This window comes from Sceloporus occidentalis, unplaced genomic scaffold (assembly GCF_023333645.1).
Source record: "Sceloporus occidentalis isolate IW3139 unplaced genomic scaffold, rSceOcc1.0.p SCAF_62, whole genome shotgun sequence".
In the NCBI taxonomy this organism is placed as follows: domain Eukaryota; kingdom Metazoa; phylum Chordata; class Lepidosauria; order Squamata; family Phrynosomatidae; genus Sceloporus; species Sceloporus occidentalis.
In genome coordinates this window covers 1,446,238-1,453,188 of record NW_028317042.1, presented here as the reverse complement: position 1 = coordinate 1,453,188, position 6,951 = coordinate 1,446,238, and positions in this window count along the sequence as shown.

The window sequence follows — 6,951 nt, the reverse complement described above, 5'->3', positions numbered from 1 at the left end:
CTGATCACGAGAACCATGAACACCAATAATTGGAATAATCCAATGGGAGAGAAGATAAAGAGATTAACCAATAGCAATAATGAACATGAGATCCAAATGATCCAAATGGTATCCAAATGATACAACATTCAGAATCAAAATGGAGGACAACTCTCCCGGTTGAAATGTTCTTAAACAAACTCAATAGAAGTGTCCATAAATGTTTACCTAGTCAATCTATGATGTTCTTGTCTAATTATTTTGTTCCAAATCAATACAAAGGTTACACATACAATCCCATGACACACAAAGACCACACACTAGAATTGACTGCTAGATAGAGAGGAATATTTGACCCGAGACTGATATAGATTGAATCTCCAGTGGGACTTGGCTCAGGGATCTTGGGAGTGAAGATTAGATTGTGTGACTACTCAGCAGGTCACCTAAGGAAAAATCTAAGATTCCATTAATACTTGAGACAATGCTACTATGGAGCATTGAATGGCATTAAGTCTATTTCACAATCCGAGAGGGAGAAGAAAAAAAACACATATGTCATTTATACACATTTCTGTTGGAAACACAATGTCTAACGTGACACAAAACTAAAGAATTATATGGAACAAGCCTTGGAGAATTTATTTTTTTCCAATAATAAGGGTTTTGATCCTGTAAAAACAACAAAATTATTTTCTAAACAAGTATCATAAAAATTGATTAAATAATATCTAAACACGTATAGTAGACCTCAAATCTAAACTAAGGCTTGTAAAAAAAACAACCAAAAATGATTGTAACGGTGACGGTAGTTGCTGATTTTGTGAAATAGTCTAATTAAAATCTGTAATTGGTGTTAATCTTAGATGTTCCCTGGTAATAGCCGTACGGGTCGGTTCAATAGCTCATCAAGTGTAAAGTAATAAATGAAACAGAGCTGATAAATTAGAATGCGGCATAATATTGAAGGCTGAATGCTCACTTAAGTTTATGGTGGAGCCCAGGAAGGAACTTTTGGTATTTGGTATTTGGTCATGTCCATTCAAAATCCAGGTTCTGGTGATGACGAGGTGGCCTTGGAATAAGTCCGATGGCAGTCTGATGACCCAAGACTGGCCAACAATCAGATATATACAGCTGCACGTTAGTTTTTTGCTGAAGTAGTGTGTGGTCGGACATATCCAGCCGTTAGTCATGGGGTGGGGGTATGCCAAATGGGCCAGTTTGGGCCTGCCCGGGTTCCACTCACTCCTTGGTACCTTCAAAATCCAACTGGGGATAGCTCCACCACTGCGGATTGGGGGAGCTCTGGGCAGCAAACGGCACCGTTCCCAGTATTGTAGCACACCTCCTCAACTCTGTGGGGCATCACCATTCTGAAACCTTCATATCTCCTCCAACTGCCTCAAGCGTTTCGCTCTAAAAGGCACGACTCCCACGTGCATGAGAACCGAGCAATTTTTATACTGGTTACCCAGCGGATTAAAGCCAAGACAATAATAAAACGATCTAAAAATATTGGTCACGGTGTATCAATTAATGTGAATAAAAGTTATAATTTAATATTTTGATTAAAATCTAATGGTTTTTTGTCTGGCTTAGCATGAAGAGAGTTGTAACCTACATTAATTAAAATACCTCCCTGACACAGATTTTAGTTAGTGGTATTGTTCCTTGATGAAGCATCGTTAACTGTCTTTTTTAATTGATTATATTATTTTTTTTGCATTTTACAAAAATTTATTTTTAACTCTTCATTTGCTAACGGATCTCAAATTCTCACCATTGCGAGGCAATATCGCACATATATTTTAGTAATAAACCAGACAAAAAAAAAAAAAAAAAAAAGACAAAAGATTGGTTAATATTTCATTTAAATGTGCATCATTTGTAACATACTGGCGGAGCCCATGAAGTCCCTTATGAGTACCCATTACAGACAGAAATAATACTTCACTAAGAGTAGTCACAATATATAAAAACATAATTAATCAGAGCAGCATCTTAAAATATTACAAGAAAAAGCATCCTATCGGAGTTTCCGTATGAATAATAAAGATGCAGATTTCACCTTAAATTGCACTACAAGAGCGCCACCTAGTGTTTTGCACGACTTTTGTAGGCAGCTGCTTTACAATAACCCCTTTTCAATATATATAACCAGAGGAGTAAGGAGGCAGCATAGGACTTATTTTCTTAAGATCATATATAGAGATCAATAAAAAAAAGAGTCGTTTCTGCGAGATTCCGCAGGTTCTCTTATGAGCATTTTTATAAAGGTGTTAAGGGATAGGCAGGCATGGAGTGGGGTAGGCATCATGGGAGAAGCGGGCATTGGGTAGGACAGAGGTTGTGACGTTTGCGGGGAGAGTGGGGAGAAGGGTTGAGAGAGAGAGAGAGGAAGAAAAGGAACGGACAGAAAAAGAAAGAAAGAGGGAAGGAAGGAGAGAGAAGAGGGGAGAAAGAGAAAGAAAAGATGAGGTAAAAAAGAGAGGAGGAGAGAAAAAGAGAAGAGAGAGAAGGAGGAAAGAAAGAGAGGAGGAGAGAAAGAGGGAAGGAGGAGAGAGAGAGAGAGAGAGAGAGAGAGAGAGAGAGATTTTTACCCGATAGGTAGCCAAGCAAAATTTCAATTAAGTATTATAGGAATTATAGTTAAATAATAGCAGAAGTGCCCAATGAAAGCAAAGAGTGAGCCTATTGGTCGCCTGCAGGTGCCAATTGGTTGATGCCAGAGGAGGCCCCTGCAGATGACCAATAGAGTAGTTTGCACGCACTTTAACCCCTGTGATGCTGCGTAGATAACGGGAGCGGAAATCCTTCGTTCGCCGTCAGGGGTTAAAAGGCCGTACAGTTAATTGTATGCGATCCAATCTGATCTCACACACAAGGCGTGTTGTGTGTTCCCAATCCATGGCCAAACATAGTTTAAATTTCACCTACATTTCTTCTAATGCCATCTTATCAAAGAGAGAGAAAGGTTCACAATCTCAGGGAAAAAAAACAAAAAAACCCCCAAATATTCAAATGCAAATTCTAATTAGAAGAATTACGGTGTATCAAACATCATCATCCAAGGCTTAGTCTTGTGTAGGGTTTCTTATTTTCAAATGTTATTATGCCATCTGCGTTCCCAATTTACAAGTTTACTTTGCAAACATTGTTTTAGTACATTAAATTTAAAACATAAAAAAATGTAAATGTCACATCACAAAAATACTAATTACTGAAGGTTTTATTCTCTTCTTTCCCGTAAAACAAGGCAGCTGCTCTTAAATGAGCCTGTAGTACTGAACAGGCTGTCATTCTACGAGCGTATTCTTTCTGTGCATTAGTGACCTATACCCTGTATTACATATCATACGGACAACATTCGTATTAGCTATTTGTGGAAAAAAAAAACAGTTGCCTATCGTTCTACTCCACAGCTACACCAGTAGGCATAGGGCGTTATAGATTGGGGGCTCACCATATGCTACCGATCTTTAAGTAGTCATTGAGGAGGACATAAGTTGGAAATTGGTGGAAAAGACCCCTTTTTTTTGTGTTACGGGATGAAGTTCGCTCATAAATGCATCAACCATAAGACGCTTTCAAGTGATTGAGAGCTCCGCTGGTTTAGAAGGAACCGGAAGGATGACCATTCCAGTGTTCAGTCCAATCACCTCTCCGGTAGGACGTCAGTCCGGTATGGTCCTTTTTCCAAGGAGCTTTGATGTCCACTCGACTTCAGTGAAGAACATTCTACCCACATGGATCTTAAAGCAGGAAAATATCAACCAACCGACCAACAAACCAAGTCTTATTCCTTTCAGCTCTTAGTAAATCTATGCTTAAATTTTTACATAAAAAAAATTAAATATTCACAATAATTAGTTTATTAAATGTAAAAGCTGTGTTTTTTTACATTTCAACTAATTATAACTATATTATTCTGTTTCCTAAAATTATTATAAAAATATACCAATATAGTAATTTGAATATAGTAAGAGAAAATAATACACATTTGAATTTTTTAGATTAAAAAAAAAAAAAAGGTTAATCTTCGTTAGAATAAAGTAAACATATTTTTATCACAACGCATTATTGCTGTATGTGATTTCCATTTTTCTACATGATAAGAATATGTGTTAGCAATTTTAAATAAATTATTATTATTTGTACTGCTGGGATACTATTGCGATGAAAAGACATCACAACTCACTACTCAATAGCACAATAAAAGAATCACATTAGGAATGAATTTAATATTTATGGATAAAATTACCCCAAGGAATTAATAGGGCATACATTATCGACAATGTAGTCTGAAAATACTTTCTGTAATTATAATAATTAATGTAAGTGCTGGGTCTAATTTTGCAACTTAGTCCAAAATTACAAAAGTTACATTAATAATTTATGGAGCATTCGGAATCTGATTACGTGCCCTGCAACGGAAATAACGCAGGAGGAAAGCGATGGGAAGAAAAAAGCGTAGAATAAGAAAAATACAATTTTAAAGGGCAAAGTTCGTGTAATACATATCTGTATAAAATGTACAAAGTACCCGCGTTGTAGGGTTCACATATTTCCGCCGAGAAGCCCACAAACCTCTATAACAAAATAAAACAAGAGTCTTTATTTGAAGTATTTATTGGACCAACATAGAAAAAGTTCTAGTTAGCTGTCAGGACATCAGAGGTCGTCAGATGAGTATGCAGTCATTGGAGTGCGCACCTTAAAGAACGTCAATATGATTAGACTCGCGCATCAATAAGATTCAAGTCGTGATTTGAGTTACGTCTTACTCGATAGGCTTTAGACCTCTTGAACAAGTTGTTGTGGAGTTAAGTTGAATTGAACATCAAGAGCTTGGGACAGTGTTGGGCCAAGTTGGTGGATAGGCCTTTCTTTCTGTTGAGTTGATCAAGCAAGTCAGAAGTTGAGTTTGCCAGTAAATTTCTTATTCTATGAGTCACATGGAGTTTAAAAAGTTCTAGGTTAACTCACATACTCCATGTCTCCAGTCTCTGGGGTTCCCCTCACAGTCTCCGCACACGATTGGCTGCTCTACCCCTTCTGCCCTATGGGAACCTTGAGTCACATGATGCTGCAATGGCTTAGCTACATTTATATACTGGCATTCTTTTTTGGCTTTGGCATTTCAGCTGCTACCCCGGCTATCTTTGACTACAAATAGCACATGAACGGACCGCTATGATGCTCTCGCTACCGGACCGGTCGCTGTTCCAGTACCTCCTGTAACCTAGGGATCTGGTGTGTGGTAGGCAGTAAAGTCCCAGAGTCAGTACCCAGAGGCTCAATCAAAGGGGAAAGGGTCTTTCGTAGATGAATACCCTAGCGTTGCCATCAAGGACCTAGACCAAGGGCTCTCAAGGCTTTTGATGCAAACGTTACCCTCTGGAGAAGTCAAATTGGAGCACTCTCTTCTAGTTTCTACTCTTTAGAATTTCTGTGAATAGATTTATGTTTCCTGGCAACAACAGTATAAGAGATAAAACTGGATTTTTCCGGAGTTCAGGTCAGGACAATTTGTATAATAAATCCACAACCATGTAAATTGGAATAAATAAGAGCAAGAGAGACAACCTAAGCAAACACACTGAAAGAAACAAGTACAAAGTGTGTTAGACACTACAATCTATTTTAACACCTAATAATGCCAACTGAACTCCAACCTCTTTTATAAAGCACATATATTCTACTAAACATATACAATATAATGCAATCAGGGCCGGCCTTTGGGGTGCGCGTGCTGTGCGGCCCCAGATCCACTGACCATATACGCTTCATCAAACCCGTGAAAAAAAGAGTTACGCAATCACGGGCTTCTCTGAAAAGGTCATTGTGTTTAATCTGCCGACGGTCCTGCTTGTATTTCTTTTGATATGAAATAACCTCTTTCGCAAGTGAGGTATTAATTACTAGAAAGATGTGTTGTTAGAGGTTTCCTTATTTCATTTTTTTTAAAAGACATCGCTTTCATTATTTCTGTTTTTTTTCCCCACGGAGTCCGATTGACCAATAATAATCTTTCCCGGGAGCCTCGGCTAGATATTTGACATGTTTATTCTGTTCTTTGTACCTAATTGCCAAGACGGCCGGCTTTCATTTTCAGAATCCGACGGCGGCTTGGGTGTCGATTTTCTAAACGCATGGTTTTCATATAGTGGTGGGTCAGGCGTACCCCCTCCCTGCGCCAACACAGCGCGTTTTAATTACGCCATTATACGCGACACACAACACATGAAGTACATACTGTAACTAGACAACATAACATATTCATACATGTGTGCACACCACAAATAACTGCATAAAAGGACTTGTCTGATGCAATTGTTAAAAAATCCATGATTTCGTTGTTCAAGGTTTACCTCTATCTTGCCTATACGCTTCAAGAACCTACAGCATCCAAGAATCATCATTTAGTTACTATCATCTCATCAATTGGAGCTGGCTATATGTATGCTTTATATAAGAAATACATCTAAGACGACATAGAAGCTGTGATTTTGTCTTAAAGATTATGGAGACAGACAAAAAATATAACAAACATCCAAAAGACCTAAGTTTTTACAACCATGGAATGGTTCTTATTTGTATACGAGTGCAGCCCTATTGCATTGTGTTTAGAATGTAATACCCTTTAGACTGGTACAAGCTGCTTTATTAACAGTTTAAAGATCATTATACATAGCTCCTCTTATTTTGACTTTATGTCGCATTGTTTACAGAGGTCTCAGTATTTTGCATAATTTATCGGGAGGAGGTACAATCCATGAACAGGGATTGTGGCGTCACGGACCATAGGATCAGGTTATAGCTCAATATGCCTTCCAGCATTTAGTGATGATACTTGCGAAGTTATGTTGTATAACATACTGAATTATGTCATGTAACAAAGGACTCTCGGTAGCTACAAACATCATCATGATTGATTGTTGCTTCATAGCCTTGAAGCTGCCGAAAGAC